The sequence below is a fragment of the Schistocerca gregaria genome, chromosome 5, assembly GCF_023897955.1.
Source record: "Schistocerca gregaria isolate iqSchGreg1 chromosome 5, iqSchGreg1.2, whole genome shotgun sequence".
Classification (NCBI taxonomy): domain Eukaryota; kingdom Metazoa; phylum Arthropoda; class Insecta; order Orthoptera; family Acrididae; genus Schistocerca; species Schistocerca gregaria.
In genome coordinates this window covers 628,371,643-628,392,345 of record NC_064924.1, presented here as the reverse complement: position 1 = coordinate 628,392,345, position 20,703 = coordinate 628,371,643, and the positions used below count along the sequence as shown (strand labels likewise).

At 38.1% G+C, this 20,703-nt stretch overlaps 1 protein-coding gene across 6 annotated transcripts in view; it reads left to right on the top strand.

Moving 5' to 3' along the window:
• The first annotated feature begins 6,447 nt into the window (after window positions 1-6,447).
• Window positions 6,448-20,703, top strand: part of LOC126272259 (transcriptional repressor p66-alpha-like) — an 87,860-nt gene continuing 73,604 nt past the window's right edge. Inside the window, exon 1 of one of the 6 annotated variants that reach the window (XM_049974989.1) lies at window positions 6,448-7,083. The gene's annotated coding sequence lies outside the window, so the exon portion shown is untranslated. Of the gene's footprint in view, window positions 7,372-20,703 lie in introns of all 6 variants that reach the window. The other 5 variants (XM_049974985.1, XM_049974990.1, XM_049974988.1 and 2 more) reach the window with 5 other exon arrangements.

Sequence of the window (20,703 nt, the reverse complement as noted above, 5' to 3'; positions counted from 1 at the left end):
AGTTAGGTTTAAGTACTTCTAAGTTCTAGAGGACTGATGACCTCAGATGTTAAGTCCCATAGTGCTCAGAGCCATTTGAACCATTTTTTGAACCAGATTTGTGGGGCATTCTGATGTGACAATGGCCCTATGTTGGACTGCCTGCAGTGCAGGCGTACTCATTATCTCGGTTCCGGTCGACCACATCTGACAACCATGAGGAAGGACCGTCATACTGTGCACCGAGCACATCGTAACGCCTTCACATCGGCACTTGCCATCCGAGAACAAGTGATGGAGATCCTGCAACATTTTGGGTCATCACCGTTGGTCAGAGATTACCAGCAGCCGGGCCAGGCAGCTGCAGTCCCATGTGCAGGATACTGTTACATCCACAACACAAACGGCTGCGTTTGGAGTGGCGCCATGGCCGGGAATCATGGACTGCTGACGAACGCCGTCGCACTGTGTTCCTGGTTCTACTGCGAGTAATCATCGTCTGCGAGTATGGCGGCTACATGGGGAGAGGTCCCATTGTTGCAATGTTTTGGAGAAGCACAGCGGTGTTACCCTGGCGTCGTAGGTGTATGTGTGTCTGCGTGGGGGGAGGGGGGGGGGGGCGTCTGATGTGACGTCAGATCACGGCTAGTAGTGACTGAAGGATGTCTGATGGCACAACGACACATCACAGACATCCTACCCCTTCACCTGTTACCTCTCGTCCGACGCTACCGTGGTGCCAATTTCCAACAGATCAATGCTCTTCCCCACACGGGACGTCTCTAGGAACCGTTTTCGCGATGTTCAGGCTCTCCTGTGGCCAGCAACATCTCCAGGTTTGTCCTCGATTGAAAAAGTGTGGAACCAACTCGAACATCATCTCCGTCCCAGTTGCAGTACCTAGTAAATCAAGGACCAGTTACAACAACTGTGCACCAACTTACTTCAGGAGAGTAAACACCAGATTTTTGATACTCTTCCGAACCGTATCAGTGCATATATTCAGACCAGAGGGGGCGCGACGTCATACTGACAAGTGGGCTCGTACTGACAAGTTCTTTGTAAATTTGAGTCTGTTTTGTAATCATTAAAATAACATCACATACCCTCTCAACCCGTGATGATCCGCTGCATTTCCTCCTTTCCTAGGAGCTACTTCCCGTTTTTCGGTAGTACACTACTGGCCATTAAAATTGCTACAACACGAGGATGACGTGCTACAGACGCGAAATTTAACCCGACAGGAAGACGATGCTGTGATATGCAAATGATTAGCTTTTCAGAGCATTCACACAAGGTTGGCGCCGGTGGCGACACCTACAACGTGCTGACATGAGGAACGTTTCCAAACGATCTCTCATACACAAACAGCAATAGACCGGCGTTGCCTGGTTAAACGTTGTGATGCCTCGTGTAAGGGGGAGAAATGTGTACTATCACGTTTCCGACTTTGATAAAGGTCGGATTTTAGCCTATCGCGATTGCGGTTTATCGTATCGCGACATTGCCGTTCGCGTTGGTCGAGATCCAATAATTGTTAGTAGAATATGGAATCGGTGGGTTCAGAATGGTAATACGAAATGCTGTGCTGGATCCCAGCGGCCTCGTATCACTAGCAGTTGAGATGACAGGCATCTTATCCGCATGGCTGTAACGGATCGTGCAGCCACGTCTCGATCCCTGAGTCAGCAAATGGGGATGTTTACAAGACAACAATCATCTGGACCAACAGTTCGACGACGTTTGCAGCAGCATGGACTATCAGCTCGGAGACCATGGCTGTGGTTACCCTTGACGCTGCATCACAGACAGGAGCGCATGCGATGGTGTACCCAACGACGAACCTGGGTGCACGAATGGCAAAACGTCATTTTTTCGGATGAATTCAGGTTCTGTTTACAGCCTCATGATGGTCGCTTCCGTGTTTGGCGACATCGCGGTGAACGCACATTGAAAGCTTGTATTCGTCATCGCCATACTGGCGTATCACCAGGCGTGATGGTATGGGTTGCCATTGGTTACACGTCTCGGTCACCTCTTGTTCTCTTTGACGGCACTTTGAACAGTGGACGTTACATTTCAGATGTGTTACGAACCGTAGCTCTACCCCTCATTCAATCCCTGCGAAACCCTATATTTCAGCAGGATAATGCACGACCGGATTTTGCAGGTCCCGTACGGGCCGTTCTGGATACAGAAAATGTTCGACTGCTGCCCTGGCCAGCACATTCTCCAGATCTCTCACCCATTGAAAACGTCTGGTCAACGGTGGCCGAGCAACTGGCTACTCTTGATGGACTGTGGTATCGTGTTGAAGCTGCATTGGCAGCTGTACCTGTACACGCCATCCAAGCTCTGTTTGACTCAATGCCCAGGCGTATCAAGGCCGTTATTACGGCCAGAGGTGGTTGTTCTGGGTACCGATTTCTCAGGATCTATGCATCCAAATTACGTGAAAATGTAATCGCATGTCAATTCTAGTATAATATATTTGTCCAATGAATACCCGTTTATCATCTGCATTTCTTCTTGGTGTAGCAATTTTAATGGCCAACAGTGTATATTAAAGAAAAGCCTTCACAAGTCAGTGTTTTGCCCTTAGGCAATATGCATGGTCTGGGCGCAATCATGACTATCTGCTGGTGCGGGGTGCAAGGTCTTTAATTACGTCATCATCCTAACCGAAATCATCCAGAAGCTACTCAGTCTCTCTGCTAAGTGTGTGCGCCGAATCCCTCTTCATTAATCTGTACTTAGCGTCTGCCGGTAAACATGGCGTTTTGTACAGGCTTAAGGAACACACTAGCAATATCATGCGACCACTTTACCATTATTGTTAATGCTGGACTTCCGTATCTCACCCATGCCCAACTGCAACCTCTTCCTTTCCTTCGTTTGTCTCCTGTGTCCTCCTGGGGGTGTGTAATGGATTCTTCTACTCCGGTAATAATATCACGATTGGCTTCTGATCATGGTTGGCTAGTTGCTTGATTTGGGAAAGCGGACCAAACAGCGAGGGTATCGGTCCCATCGGATTAGGGAATGTTGGGGAAGCAAGTCGGCCGTGCCCATTAACCATCCCAGCATTTGCCTGGAGCGATTTAGGGACATCACGGAAAACCTAAATCAGAATGGCCGGACGCGGGTTTGAACCGTCGTCCTCCCGAATGCGAGTCCAGTGTGATAACCACTGTCAGATCATGGTGGTGGTGCGAAGTTCAAAACTTTACTCATTGCTCAAATGGTCCCGCCGTCCAAATTCTGCCAGAGAGATCGATTACTGTCCGCTGAGCCGCTTGTTTGTAGATCACTTGCTCGTCTAGCTTTTACTTTGCTTAGTCTGGCTTTCTACCGAATATCTGTTGTCACGTCTACACAGTACCAGCGAAACCGAGACAAGACTGTCATATAAATCGACGAAACTTGGATAGGTTGCTTTCATTAATATTGAGATCGTACCTGGCTCGATGAGTTGCCTCCTTTGCAGGAATGCAACTCTTCTTTCTTAAAATCCTGTTCACAGCAGCAGAGCGAATGTGATACGTGATCATTCCAAGCTTAGACGCTACGCTCTTGGCGAAAGAAAGCGAGGTGACTCACTGGTAAGATACGGCACTCTTGCTCCGAAGAACAACGGTTCGAATCCCTGCTCGTCCATCCACTTTTAGGTACTCCGTATTTTCTCAGGGTAAATCCCGGGATGGTCTCCTTGAAAAGTTAATAGCGATTTCCTTTTTCTTCCTACTTCAATCTCTAGAGGTACTAAGTCTGTGATACCCGCTTCGCCGATGGGTCATTAAACGTTTACTTTCTTCCTTTTTCTCTGCCCCACGGTGCTGACTAGCTGGTTATCGAATATGGCGCAGTACGTCCTCCCCGCAGTGGAATCAGATATTATCCTCAACTTAGGGAAAGTAAGTTATTAAAACTTTTGTCTAATTCAAATGGCTCCAAGCACCATGGGACTTAACAGCTGAGGTCATCAGTCCCGTAGACTTAGAACTACTTAAACCTAATTAACCTAAGGACATCACACACATCCATGCCAGAGGCAGGATTCGAATCTGCTACCGTAGTGGCAGCGCGGTTCCGGACTGAAGCGCCTAGGACCGCTCGTTCACAAGACCGGCTTTGTCTACTTAACAAACAGCATTTTTCTTAGTGTAAGGACCAGTTAAGTGTTTTGTTTACCGGTTCAGTGCCTTGCCTTGAACACCAACATTTCGAAACGCGACATTAATAAACAAATGTGAAAAATGATAATTAACTTTGTATCTCATTGCGAAACGTGGAGGACATATTCTTCGGTCAAGCTGGTTGTCTCTGTCACTTATTTTGTGCATGGTCTTTTCTATTTAAATGCAACAACGCATTAATACTGTCTGCTAAAGAGAATGTATTAATATGAAATGGATAATTAAATTTGAAACCGGACTGAAAACTTCTCGAACGGAACACATTGTACTGCTGAGAGAGTAGTCGTACTCTCATCAACACTGCCCATCCCCTTCACACACGCAGAAGCGAGACCAGTTGCGCTCTAAGGGATAGCGATAGAGTCATTACTGATCTTTGTGAAACTTACAAGTCAGCTGACTCGGTGCAAATATAAAACATCGTGTGTATTCAGGTATGCGAGGGTCCTTTTATGCACAAGTTGATATTTGATGACTTGCTTCCTCAATTTAGTGGACTTTGGAAAATATATCTCTGTGGTGGTTTGTAGGTCTGAGATGGTTATTACTGACCATAGTTAGTATCCTGGTACAAAAACTTTGTAATCTGTAACTGGAATAAACATACCCAGTATCACTGTGGATTTTTGCTGCGACTGTGTAGCGGCTCATAATTACTGATCACTTTATTCTAAACTGTTGTACAAGATTAGCAGCATTCGCGTAATTTAACAGACGTCGATATTATGTATGAGGTCGGTGGTATGGGCGCGAGCTTGACTGACAGGAGAAATGCAAATCTGAACTGGCGGACACCAATGACATAGCCCACAACGCTCAGCTTTAAACGTTACTCATTCCCTGAGAAACCACGAAAATAATGGAAAGTATTGTGCAATTTGTCGAAAGTGTGCTTTCTAAGCATTACTACATCAGAATTAGTGCGTTATTGGTCAAATTCGCATGAGGCAGTGAAATAATGATTATAACTACACGGTGTCACCCGAAATTGTAAAACAGTACATGAACTAGGAAAGGAATTTCACCCAGTAAAAATGAAAAGAAAACAAACTATCTGAAATTATCATCCCACTTTCTTTTCGAACTTCTTTGTAGGAAATTATGTTGGGACAACAGTACCAAAATTTACTGCGGCAGATTAAAGTGTATTATTTCTGCCAAGAATCATGTGTACTTGTGATTATCGCTCTCAAATAAAATAAATCAAACGCCTAGCGCGTCAATATGCCTGTTGAGCCTCGCGGCGTGTTTTATTTATTTATAATTTGAAAACAATTTCAAATGTATAAGTATAGTCACTCCGTGCAAAATTTATTTATATTCACACATATATCGTAACAAAGACATATCTGAATTCAGTCAAAACTTAATCACCCATAGACAACCACCCAACACCAATGTCAGTCCAATAGCAGATTTCGCACAGGAAAAGAATACTTTATTTTTCACCTGAAAATAATTGAGCAGTGGTTAAGATACTGATATAGTATTCAGGAGCATCAAGGTTCAAATTTTTATCTAGCCATACAGACTAGGATTTTCCATTGCTTCATTAAATCGCTCATGGCAGATGCAAGGGCGATTCCATTGAAAACGTCTTCGTCCATTTTGTTCCCCTTTCCAAGTCCAAGCCGAGCAAGTAATCCGTCCCTAATGACCACCAAGTCTAGGGACCAGTTGGTCCTCTTATTTAGATCGGATAATGAGTGTACTTCAACTTCTTTCAATTTCAGACCTGCAATGACGAGATACTAAGTTAATGAAGTACCAGTACAATTAGCTGCTGCCAGGTTATAGAACATTGTTGTTTGAGCAACAGGCGGAAACATTTAGCGATACAACTTTTCTCAGCTATGGTTATTCATGTATGTCCTTTCACTGGGTGGAGATAATGGCAAGCTAGTAACGTTTTAGGGATATTGTCTATTAACAATTTATCTAATGCATATAAAACAGTTTTCTGAAAATTGGGAACCGTGATTAAGACTATTTCGAAATCGTAATTGCACCGGGAGCAATGCAGTTGTCAAAAGATAATCGGGTACCTATTGAACAAGTTTTCTCATTTTTTGATTATATTTGACATACAGTATCTTGAGTGATGCTGGTGTCGCAGCGAGAATTGTCATTGTATACAACACGCACTGAAATGAGACGCGGAGGTTTTACTTCGAAAACAGCTGTGTATACCTGAGGTTTCACTGATTCTATTTGATGAGAGAACTTGTAACGAACTAACAACGCCCGAGGAAGTTCGCATTTGCACTAGTCCAGTTAGTTTCCTCATATGAATGCGAAAAAGTCTAGGATTCGTTCGCGTCGTGGCGTCATGACGAGGTGCTCTTTGTCCGGCTCGGCAGAATTCGTGGGTTGGGTCGGCTATTTAATTCTCTTTGGTCCGGCAGGCGACTGACATACCTCCCAGCGGTCATTCCGCCGTGACAAGTAACAGTACACAGGATGCGTGTTTGCAGTTCGTCAGTTCTCACATTGTGTTGGTTTGTGGACAGTACGGAGTATCAATACTTATAAAAGGTGTAAAGTACACTGTCATGCAGTGATAGATTACGAATTACTCCACGTGCATTTGTTTATGTCAACTTGTTTACGGAATCCGTGTAGTACACAAGGAAGCCCCGTAGCACACAAGTAGAGACAACGCCATATTGGATCAGTGGTTAATTTTTGCGGGGATGAGTTAATTTTTTCGTAGTATTTAAAAGTTTTCGAGAATGTGAAGTGTTATCAGAAGAAATCTCATCATCAGATGTGGTGAATGTGTGGAAGTTTTGCGTTTTTAATGTGGCAAGCGACATGCAGTATTCGGAATAATTAACACCTTGTCGGTACTTTTGAAATCGATTTGTCAGCAGTTAACAAATTTGGAACGTCCTTGATTGACCGCCAGGTATGTGCAACATTTGGTAGAAATATTGTGTGTAGGGTGTCTAAGGAAATGCCTGTGTGAGTGTAGATCAAAAACTGCGACCGTAAAGCGCTGAACGGTGTTGTGAAAATTTATTAATTAGTGGTAAGTGAACATTGCCTCCGCGGACGCAGCTCGCTGTCTCAAGTGTACAATGGAGTCCTTCAACATTTGGTACAGAAATACTGTTATGTGACGAAACGTTTATGTCAGAACAAGCATGCGTAGTATTTCTTGTTTGTAAACTGAAGCTGTGTGTATCGGCAATCGGTGAGCAGTGCTTATCTGGTAGTGTCATTTAGTTTCGTGAAAAATATAATACATTTGATTACTGTTTGCACTAATATGTAGTCTAGTTCATCGCACTAGAGTGAGGTGATTTATACAATTATTTTAACGTGTCTTAAAGTAGGATTCAACTGTAGTAGGATATTTGTTGTGGCGTCAGTTAAGTGAACCAAAAATTGTCAAAATGCAGTTACGGAATTTGTGTGTATATGCACCGTACATCGGTATCGTGGTATATTTCTTTTAGACTGACAGTTCAAAACGTAAGTAATTACTGCTGTCGACGAGATGGTTCTGTAACAGTAAAACACACCGTTCATAATATGTTGGTGGAGTCGTTTAACAGTACAAGCTCATATTAATGTTTCGAGTGACGAAATATAGCAGAAGTTAGACTAATTCACTGAGCGTAGTAATTTGCAGTGTAACAGAATTTATAGGTTATGTGTAACCACAGCTAAGTGCTCTATAGAGAACTGCTCGTAGCTGCCTAGTTTTTCACTCATAGTTTTTCATTATTCGTACCAGTGGTACTAATATTGAATCTGAATAACGGTAAATATGAAGTCCAGGATCTAAATATCATCACCGTATGAATAGACTCGGTATTACTGTTTCTATTTGGGCCTATTCGTGGTAACTTATTTTTCAGCTGTGACCTTACACCTGCAGGGCTCTTATTAACATTTCTATTTGGGTTTATGCTATGTTAGATGACTATACGATCAGATGCTGCCTTTCTAAAATCGTTCGCATCTTTTATAATGTAGGTATACATTGAATGTAATGTTTTCAGTCATGGAATTGTGTAGTATTGGTAGTTTATAGACAACATGCAGCAGGAACACTAACTGGTTATTTCGGTTATTTGGATGTTGTATCAATTTTTTTTTGTTGGAGTGGGTGCTTACTCGTAATGTTCCTATAGGCTTCAGCTTTTGTTGTAGGCCCATATTCTTGGATTTTAGTGGATAATTATGCCAACATTATTTTCATGGTTATTTTCATTCAAACAACAGTTTGGTCTTGAAATTTTAATTGTTTATCAGTTTTCTCATTAATATAACAATAGTTAATACAACTAGGCCTAGATATTCTTCTGCAAAAGTTTGTTTTTTAGGAAATTGTGCCAGCCTTAATTAATGGTAAACTACTATCCAGTTCCATACAAGTGAGACAACAGTAATAATAATAAATGTAGTTAAAATGGTTGTTAAGGAAGTAAAAGCACACAAGAGTTGAAGGATCGTCTATTCAGTAGGAAAAACTTGCTCTGGCTTGATCTATGAACATGTGGAATAGGACAAGTATATTAAGCTAATAGGTTTACATCATCACTTTCTGTGTTTCATTAGCTGTTTTCCTCTAGTATGCTGGTTCACAAATGCCACTGATAATCCTAATATGTTTTATAGCTTCTAAACACAATTGAAAAGGTAAACTGACAATAAAACAAAACTAATAATTTGTTTATTTAGTATAACTTACACTGGCCCTGTTGGTGACCTCGTAAGAGTATGAGTATAGAGCATTTGCTGATAGGCTAGTCTGTATTCCATGTAGAATAGTCTATATGATCATTTCTTCAGGTGGTTTCACATTGTATGTAAAACACACTTCAATTGGGGGAAAATTGCGTCTACCTTGTATTTGACAGTATTATAGAGTTCTTGATTGTGCATATTTCTTAATCATAAAATAAAGGGCACTGTTGAATACTACACTGCCATACTGAACAGTTGTTGGATTCTAAATAACAAAATGTGTTCTTTTTGACGAAACTAGATTTTCTACTGTGGTATCTCATTTCTAGCTCAGTAAATCCAGGTTGCATAATCTATGACAGAAATCCAGAATAGGAACCACTTCACCTCCGCCATGAACATATGAGCTACCTGCCATTTAAGTTGACTGATTGTCTGCATTTATAAGCATGTAATGTGGACTATTTGATGTTTTAGGTGCATTGTAATTATGCATAGTAAACAGCATTGTTTTAGTAAATGGTGTGCCTGTCAACTATAGTTTTCTGCTGCTTGTTCAGAAAATGGTTAAGCTAGTATCATATATTAGTGTAACCGGATAGTAGACATTGTCTTTACTCAAATTGAAAAGTGATTCTAGTAATTTTATTCCTGTATTGTACTTTTGGAATTGAAAGATGTCTATCGTTAGGCATATCGGTAAAGCAGAAGTTGCTCTCAAGTATACCCCATACGAGGACCACTTTTATTTCCTCGTGGGTCTTATGGATACGAGACCAAAATATTTGGTGTATGGAAGATTTCTAAATACTTTCTCAAAAGTCACAGTTTTGATCCAATGTCCAGTACTGTTGTGTTCTGAATCATATAGTATTATATAGTTGAGCCTATTTTTAATCTTTCAGCAAATAGTAGTTGTTTTACATATTTTACAGCTTCATAAAGTAGTTTTATGCATCTTACAATTGCTTGGAAAAATGTAAGGGAGGTTATACATAACTCTTACCAAAGATCAGACAATGGAAAATCCAGGATGGGATAATGACAGTATTATGGAAATTACAGATTGCTACTCACCATATAGAGCAGATGTTGAGTTGCAGACAGGCTCAACAAAAAGACTGTGAAAATGTCACTTTTCATCAGCCAAAATACCCTCTTTTAATGTAGAAATCTCTCTCTCACTCACTCACTCACACACACACACACACACACACACACACACACACACACACACACAATGAACACTGTCGAGGGACTCTTTCTTGGTCGTATGTGTGCGAGGTGATCTTGTGTGAATGTGTGTGTTTTCCATATTAAAAGAAGGTCTTTGGGATGAAAGCTCACATGTATCTAGCTTTATTTTTGTTGAGCCTGTCTGCAACTCAACATCTAACATCTCCATTGTATGCTGAGTAGCAATCCATCCTTATCATAATATTGTCTTACCAAATATTTGTAGATTGAACTATGTTTGTGGAATTATTTCTGAAGGCACTTATCTTCCTCTGTAGACAGTCAGTCTCTGAAATGATTCTCTTCATTCATATTTTGTTCTGTTGACATCAGTGAAATCCTTTTTGAGTGTCAAAATTTTTTAGTGTAATGTTTTACCTCATACGTGAAAGAGATCTTCAATAGGTTTAGATAACTTTACATGTCCTGGTGACTTCTGTGTTTTCTCTGCATGCAGCCGAAGGTTGAAAGTAACACTTTATTAAGATTATTGGAATTTGTTCTATCTAGATAGCATTATTATACACCTCAGTATTTATTTGACCAGCTGTGAACATTTGTGCCATGTGATCAGCTATATTTTGATTGAAGAAGCTTTCATTTGCATAATGTCAGTTGTTTTATCTTTGACATCTATGAAGAGACATCATGAAAGCTGCCAGTACATGTAAAATTTATGAACTCTCACCACAGATGTTTTTCACATAAAAATAGAAATAAATGTGGGTTAAAAAAATTAACACAACTATAAGCAAAAGAGTTTGTTTGTACATGAATATTTACTTAGATTCATAGTTCAGCATATTGATGGTACTGCATTGTTGTTGTTCTGTTCTGCCAAGCACCAACTGACAGTTCAGTTAGTTAATTTTATTATACAAGACCAATTGGTCACAGTGTTAGTGTTGCTTCTTGCATTTCTTTTTCTGCAACACTTTTCAGATGATACATGCGTATATTCTTGCACCAAGCTGACAAAAGTCATCTCTATGAGCCAAGGCTTCGAGGAAGATCTTTGCTACTGGCAAATCACCTGAAATTAGTTTACTTTGTATTAGAGGAGGAAAGTTGCTACTCATCGTAAAGCAGAGATGCTGAGTCGCAATATAGCATATTTGCTATATGGTGAATAGCAACTTTCCTTCTCTAATATTGTTACATTCCATCCCGGATTTTCCATTGTTTGGTTAATTTGGTATTGTATATTCAGTAGAGTTAAATTCTTAGGTATGCCACTGATGCCTTGTGATCATCAGTGGCTCAAAATAAGTCACACATAAACTAACATATTACTTGACCGAGATGTTATTGCACTTGGCTCCCATGCCTGTTAATGGAACTATGTGGTAGGGTTACAGTAAAAAAGTATCACGGTGACTGAAGAAAGTCCATAACACTGTGAATAATTTCAATATATATGTGCATATACTATCAAGTGGTTCATTGTGTCGTCGTGTGTGGTATAAAAAAGTTAAATTTGGGAGGGGGGTAGTTTGTTCTGTTATTAATTCCTCCCCCACTACCACTCTTCGATTATGGTGGAGAAAGTGCGAAGAATGTAGTAATATATTGTTTAGTAGTATATTAGCTTTTCTGTACATTTTTTTGTTGTGCAAAAGTAGATATGCAAATTTAATCAGTTTTGGAGACATGCAAATTATTGTTGCACTGGAACAGATATAGATTATACGTTGAAAGAATTAAGAAATCAAACTGTTGCCAGTTTTAGTTTTTGAATGCGTAATGGCTCTTCATTAAAATATGTCCACTGCAATGACAGAGAATGCCAATTTTGACTTTCAGAATATTGTTTTCCTTCATTGCCTTTGTATCTTTATATTGTCCATTTTTTTCACACTGCGTGCTGGTTTCAATTGGATGATTGCAGTCTGCAGTTTTTGATGATATCTATACTTTTCACTTCATAGAGCACGATGTTGCTGGTCAAGGGTGCTTAATTGTGGGGAATCTTTAGTTAAAACTCTTCACGAAAAGATAGGTGTAAAGTTTTGTCTTGTGATTTTGTGTATGTCTGCTGCAAAATAATGTTAAGACAGTTTTCATAAACACAGATTTTTCTTGAAAGCTGTTTCAGAAAGTCGAGACTGGTGTTTTAGTTGAAAAACACGAACCTTGCATTAAACTAATAAATATTTCGATCTTTAATAGATGCATGACAGACATTCTTGGAATAAGCAAACATACTTTGTGCCATGACATTGAGTGCAGTTCAGACGTAAATGACACATTGCTGAAGTGGCATACCAAATAATGGCAGTAGCTTTCCTTATAAAAGTATCATAACAGACGTGTGACACACTCTTTTTAACTGTTATATTTATTTTGTGATTCATAAAGGAAAGACCGAGTTGAAACTCCTATTATCCTAGAGCTGCTTTCATTCTGATCAGTGTGCGTGTGTGTGTGTGCGCGTGTGTGTGTGTGTGTGTGTGTGTGTGTGTGTGTGTGTGTGTGTGTGTGTGTGTGTGTGTGTGTGTGTGTGTGTGTGCGCGTGCGCGGGCGCTTCACATGTCATGCCCTGTTTAACTTATTCTCTTCACACTGCAACCTGCACTTTTTTTGATATCAGTTGCCACTTTGTTTTCTAACAAATGCTTGCTATGAAGGGTTCAGAATTTTTATGCTAATTAAAGAATGAACAATAATCATAAAATAAGTTTCTCTGAATGAAGTGCTGATTTACCATCTTTTGCGAGCATAATAAGTAGACTATCTTGTTAAAATCCAAATAATGTTGGAATTGCGTAAATATAAAGATCCTAGAATTCAAACATATATTTTCATTATCTGGATCATTGCACCAAAAGTGAAAGCAAACTCACAGGAAATTTGTAGCATTTAAAGTTGTCTATTCTGTATAAATATGTAAAATAAGGGAAATGCAACTACTTACCAACACAGAGTGATGCATGGCACACAGAAAATAGAAAATGGTTACTTTCACTAACTTCTGAGAGAGTGGTAGTTTTGTAGTAAAATTACAAATTGATTTGTGGTGTGAATGCAAAATGAGTCGTTGCACATCATTTTAGTTTATTGTGCAAATGATCCATGGGACATGAAGCTAACTAACATGATGCAATTTTTTGAGAAACTGTTTCAGAAGACACATATTTCAAACTAAACTGTGATTAACTTTTCAGTGGAAGTATTTCTCATAAGTAAGATACTGGGAAAAATCATAAAAAACGCAAATAATCACCATCATGAAACTTTTTAATATTTTTGCAGTTAGGAGTAGGCATAGTATGGTTAACATGATTACATTCTTTATAATATTAGCCTAATGCACCATGGTAGTAAATTCATAGGAAAGGCATTGTTGAAGGAGTTGATGGTGAACTGAAACAAATGTTGGTTAGTATCATGTTCATGGACCATTTGCACAGTTAATCATAATGATGTGGAAGGGTTCATTTTACATTCTTATTCACATTACACATTCATATGTATATATGACTATTTGCTGACAGTTTGCAAATATAAGGTACGACATTTAGTTTTGGGTGGAAAATATCAGAGTAGAAATAGATTGTCTTTTTATGAAACTGCCAAAGAAAGATAAATACATTCTGGTGACTTCCGTCCAAAGGATCAAATTGAATAATGTAAGTCTTCTTATGATATCCATGCAGAACCTGGGACTCACTCTGTACACTACAGTGATGCCATTTCCCCTACACAGTAATTTATAAAGAGCAGTCCATCACCAAAGATACTTAATTGATTTTAACTCACTTTCTCAGAAAATTGCAACAGTGATTTCTGACTACGCTCTAAATAATGAAGCCATTGGTCAAATGGGTGATGAAAAGTAGGATATTCCTGTAGATTCCTGTGGTTTTGTTAACTTAGCAACCGAGAAGTCGATTGAGTGCTTATATGACAGATATTAGCTGTAGATATTGATGAGCAAGTTAACTTCTTTGGAAAGAGCAGTAGAGATAACAAATACAGGTTTTGAAGCAACAATAATGCTTGGGCCAAGGTCTAAGATTCTTCAAATTCTTGATATTCCTGTCAACAAATGTTTACATTCTCTATCTTGGTCATCAATAGTTAGTAGGAAGCTGCCATATTTTTGTTAAAATTTAAAATTTGTATAGCCAACATTCTCGAAATAAACAGATTAAAATGAATTTTTCTTTTAGTAGTCCCATCACAATGAAAGCTCTGTCTTATCATTTGATGAAATAATTTTAATTTTAAAATAACAGATGGGAATAAAAAAAAAGCATTGATGCTGATTGGACTGCTGAGTGCTTATCAAGCATAAGAAGTTTCCTAATTCAGTTGGGTGTAATATAATGGAATTTTTATACTGTGTTACCACAGATGGATTTTATATCTGGTTGTGAGTTCTGTTCTAATTACAAGTCCGATTTTTCTTTTACACATACTACATGACAATTCCGTTATTTTATATTATTAGAATTACATTTTGGCTTATATCATTTTATTGCCAACAAAAGGCCTCCTGTTAAAATGTAGATCAAATTTTATAATTTGAAACATACAAAATTGTTAAGGCTTTCATGGCCACTTGTTGACAAACTGCCTATTGGCTTTTGTCTCGGGTTCTTCGGCCAACGTTCATCTAATGATTTTACTGTCCGCCAATAGTAAAATCATTAGATGAACATCGGCTGAAGAACCCGAGACAGAAGCCAATAGGCAGTTTGTCAATTTGAAACTTGTTAAAATGTAATGGATATGTCCCATTTTGTTCCAGGAAATGATCCATATGTAATATAATACTTGACGGTGACATTTTCAGTGTGTAAATGCTTATTGGTGACACCTCAAAATATGTTTCTTATTTGTTGGTGTGTATGATCATAAAAATCTTAATATTATCTAATATGCATGGAAAAAGAACCGTGTAAAACAATAATTGTGTTTACTTTAGGAATGTGTTATCAATGGACAGGAAAAAGTTATTATTTTGTGTATCAATAGTGGATGCACTTAATATGGAAATGCCTACTTTTGATATAGACTTTGATTTGTTGAAAAAGTTCAGTTGTTAAAATGACAAAGATATTGCAGATGTTAGGATATTATGAAATTGAGATGTAATCCATGGATTACATTCTTCCACTTTTTAAAAATGAAGCAATTACACTTCCATTAAAATTACTTGTTATGTGGTGTTGGTCACATGTCACTATATAGCTGTCATATTGGCTTCAGCTGTGCCTCATTTAAAATTTGGTCAACAGCAATGGCCTGTAGATGTGGGTTGCATATGCTGTTGATTGTGCCCGATAATGGGTTATGCGTATACACCACACCACTTGAAAACTGCACGTAAACTAACTCTTTGCTGGGTGCATTCATGTGAACCACTCGCTGAATAGCAGAAACGTCTGTCCATTGACAGGTGCACACACTTCCTTTTGTGTGCCTGTCGACAGCTCACCATTTTGACTGTTTGCTCACTGGTCTTATTTACTCCTAAATTATTTACATTCTGTTGGAACTTTCCTTGCCATATTGTTATCATATGTTTGTCATAGTTCGGGACAATTTAAAGAACTCTGCCAGCACAAGGATGGCACTTGAAATCAGTGATGATGCAACCTGAACAATTTTACTGCAATATATGTTGTAAAAAAATCAATCTTTCCACATAATCCCAAGCTTTTGCATCAGATAATGGAGGTGTGTAATATTTCTGTAGTGGTCTTAGGCTGATGCACTGTCATGGCATTTCACAAGGTTGCATTAACAGAGTAAGTTGTGTATTGCTTGCCAGTGTGACACTTTTGAAGATATTCATTATTAGAATTTTACATGGAATTCTTTTCTTCTATCTGCATGAAATGTATTGTTGCTGTTGTGGTCTTCAGTCCTGAGACTGGTTTGATGCAGCTCTCCATGCTACCCTGTCCTGTGCAAGCTTCTGCATCCCCCAGTACCTACTGCAACCTACGTCCTTCTGAATCTGTTTAGTGTATTCATCTCTTGGTCTCCCTCTACGATTTTTACCCTCCATGCTGCCCTCCAATGCTAAATTTGTGATCCGTCGATGCCTCAGAACATGTCCTACTAAGTGGTCCCTTCATCTTTCAAGTTGTGCCACCATTCCTCTTCTCCCCAATTCTATTCAATACCTCCTCATTAGTTATGTGATCTACCAATCTATTCTTGAGCATTCTTCTGTAGCACCATATTTCGTAAGCTTCTATTCTCTTCTTGTCCAAACTATTTATCGTCCATGTTTCACTTCCATACATGGCTACACTTAAATCTATACTCGATGTTAACAAATTTCTCTTCTTCAGCAAAGCTTTCCTTGCCATTGCCAGTCTACATTTTATATCCTCTCTACTTTGACTGTCATCAGTTATTTTGCCCCCCAAATAGTAAAACTACTTTAAGTGTCTCATTTCCTAATCTAATTCCCTCAACATCACCCGACTTAATTCGACTACGTTCCATTATCCTTGTTTTGCTTTTGTTGATGTGCATCTTATTCTGTGTATATTCTGTGTATTACAAAAAGAAATCTTTATAAAGAAGTCAGCCAAGTTGTATGTGATAAGCAAGTTTTATAATAAAAAGCTGCATACTGTAGAGCCAAAAATAGTAAGAAATGGTGCTGATGTAATTAAGCAATGAGCATAAGAAGAATTGTTCAATAGGTTTACAAGTAAAATGGAGACTGATATATATATATATATATATATATATATATATATATATATATATATATATATATATATAGAAGCATTCAAGGAAATGGAAATGCTAAGCATAACGCATTAAGGGGGAGCGACACTGAATAGTATTCAAGGAGGAGACTTGATGAAACAGAATGCTAGTTCTTGATTAGCAATTAATTTTGTGTCATTGTAAATGTAAAGAATTGGAAATGAATGTAAGCAAAGGTGAACATGAAAAGTTACAGGACCAGGTTCACAAACATGAAACTTCTGTGGTATGTTGGGTGTAAACTTACAATTAACTGTTGCACATGTTTCATAAATGGGAAATCCTTAGTTCCCCAGAGGTTTGAGTAAAGCAAAAATGATCTCTCTCTCTCTCTCTCTCTCTCTCTCTCTCTCTCTCTCATTTAGTGTAATGTATCGAGAATTATACCTCACCATCATGCTACATTGGCATTAGAAAAACATTTAACATATCTTCGTACAGATATTAAAGCTTTTTTAAAAAAACTTCTGTGTCATTCAGTGGAGATAAAACAAGCCCCCAGTAACCATTAGGTTACCTAGATGCTGTCTCCAAATAACTCGAAAGTTCAGTGGAGAACTTAAGTCATGGAAGAACACCAAATGTCCAATAGACGCACTTTAATGTGTTGGATCTGAATGATTACACAATAAAATAATTTTTTATGTAGAAAAAAAAGATAAAAGCAGCTGCCCATCCATTCCATATTTGTGTGGTCAACTTCCTGAAGTTCTGAACCAATCAAAAATACTACTTTGTGATCTGATGGCTTCGTGTACAACATTTAGAACGTCATATGCAAAGAAAAGTATTCAATTTACACCTAATCAGATAAGGTTATGAAAAGATAAATCTAAAAATGAAATATTGGCATAATTTCAGGCTTAAAGATATAAAACATTTGAGAATAATGGCCAGAGACCATAGCTTTAAACAACAAGAATGCAGTATAAGTGTATGTAGAGCAATAGACATCAGGCAAATAAAAAAGATGTCCAATAATGATCATCTTGGCTTTAAAATAAGGGATAGATTTTTGGACACTTATGAAAAAAAGGTGTCCAGATTTCATTCTTTTTGTCAAATTGTTGAGGGTTCTTTTAGATAAGGTAAGGAATGAATACATACCAAAAGTTCTATTTTGCATTTTACTTCAACAGAATGTTATGTGAAGTCTGAGAAACATACCTCTCTCAGGGCATTCTTCATGTATTCTATAGTGGTGAATAGTTGCAATTTTATCGTTAAACTTAATATGTTTTTCTGGTTTCTGTGTTCGTGAAAGTTTCGTATCCTGACTCTGACTGTATATTGATTACCTATGAAATTTAGGCTGTATGTGAAAATAAACTTTGTTTGATGCACCATTTGGTATAATATGGTAACCACATCTCTACTTTAAAGTGTCATGTCAAATGGTTTAGTTAGTTTAGTTATGTCATGTTCTGTAGATCATTTTCACAGTTATTTTATCGATATGTCTGGAACAAGTCAGATTACAATATATTAATATTACTGAAATTTTTAGTTCTTCACAAGCAACTATGAATAAGAGTTGTCCAAAAGAAATGATTTTAAGTAAATTTAAAACTTGGCCTGCTACCTGCTAGATATTTTATGTTGTTGGGCAAATGATCAAAGATTTTTGTTGCTGAATAATGTACTCCTTTTTGATAAACTGACAGCTTCAATAATGGATGGGAAAAGTCATTTTTACCTCTAGTGTTGTACGTTTGAACGTCACTGTTCTTCGCGAATAGAGATGGGTTATTTATAATGAATTTTGTTAGCGAGTATAGGTACTCTGATGGTGCAGTTAAAATATCTAACTCCTTGAATAGGTGCCACTAATTATTCTCACTGCTCTTTTGTGAAATCAATACTTTATGGCTAAGTGGTGAGTTACTCCAGAAAACTATTCCATGTGACATTATTGAGTGGAATGTGCAAAGTACTTTAGGAGGCTGATTAGTTTATTACGAAGACTAGCGATTATACAAAGAGCGAAAGAAGCTGAATGTAATTGTTTGAGAAGCTCAGTAATATGCTTCTTCCAGTTTAAGTTGTCATCAGAACACCCATACATTTGGAGAAATCCACCCTGTTAACTGAGCCCTGTTCATATGCTATGTCAATTGTCAGTATGACTCTGTTTGGTGTGCAGAATTGGATATAGTGAGTTTTTTCAAAATCAAGGGAGAGTCCATTTTCTGAGAGCCACTTAATAATTCTTTGAGAGATGTCCTTAACAATATCTTCAGCTGCTTTTTCTGGAATGGGATTTATTATAACACTCGTGTCATCTGCAAAAAGTACTAGTTCTGCTTGCTGAACGTTAAGTGAGAGGTCATTCACATGATTAAGGAACAGCAGAGGACCCAAAATTGAACCCTGTGGGACCCCCTTTGTGATAACTCCCCATTCACTAGAATTTACCACTCTCCCAACATTATTTGTGTTATTCAGCACAACTTTTTGCTTTCTGTTCATTAAGTATGATTCAGACCAGTTGTGTGTATAGTCTTCAATTTCATAAAATCTGAGTTTTTCTAAGAGTGTGACATGATCCACACAGTCAAATGCCTTGGAAAGATCACAAAAAAAAAACCAACTGGTGATAATTTGTTATTTAGGGCTTGTACTATTTGATGGGTAAATATTTAGATAGCATTCTCAGTCGGGGAACCCTTCCTTAATTCAAACTGTGACATGCTGAGTAAATTATTTTCACTTAAATGTGAGACCAGTCTTGAATAAATAACTTTTTTTGAATATTTTAGAAAATGAAGTCATCAATTAGATTGGTCTATAATTATTGAAGTCACTCTTGTTCCCTTTCTTATGAAGAGGTTTGACAATTGCATATTTCAATCTGTCTGGAAGAGTTCCCTGTGCCAGCGAAGCATTACATATATCACTAAATTAGACCAACACTTCAAAAAATGTGGGCTTTCCATGACAGCTTACTATTTATTTGTATGCCTAGAAATTTGAATTGTTCTGTTTCACTAATCATACGCCCGCTCTGTGAAATTAAAATGTCAGGTTACCCAAAATAATTCTAACTTTTTTCCATTGTTTATTTACACCACCAAGTGTGTCCAAGAATACTGGTATGTGACAGCAACATTTCTAACACATGGCTCTAATTCATCAGTTAAAATGAATTTGTGAATGGCATTCCAGCAAATCAAGTGGTAAGGACCAGCTGCCAGTAAATTATAGTTCTTACTTGAGTACTGTGTTCGTAGTGTTGCTTGTTTTGTAGTTGCAGATCCACCAGTTATGGCTAGCTGAATACTGGCAATACTGCCCCACCCGCACCTCACCTCTTCTCACTGCTATTTTTCAGTGACATAGTTATTTTATTTAAGTTACAATTCCCTATTACAGGTGTCCCATCAAATATTCCTTGAACAGGCTTGATTTTGCCATATTTAGTGGGAATTTCAAATAATGTAATGAAGTTATTTTTATGTACACTGTTCATAACAATAATCGCAACATTATGGAAGTTCATTGTACATTTTTCAGTGATTTTGGACTTCCTTTATTGATGAATCAGTATTGGTTAGAATTGTAAGATTGCAAGACACAGATTTAGGAAAAAGATTTTAAATTTTAAGACATTTCCAGGTGCAGATGTGGACTTCAGCCACAATTTATTGGTTGTGAACTGTAGATTAAAACTGAAGCAATGAAAACTGTAGGAAATGAAGGAGATGGGATCCGAATAAGTTGAAAGAACCAGAGGTTGTTGAGAGTTTCAGAGAGAGCATTAGGAATGCAGTGGAAGATGAAGGGGTATCTTTGAGAGGTGAAGTAGTGAAGGCGGCTGAGGGTAAAATAGATAAAACGACAGGGCTTAGTAGAAATC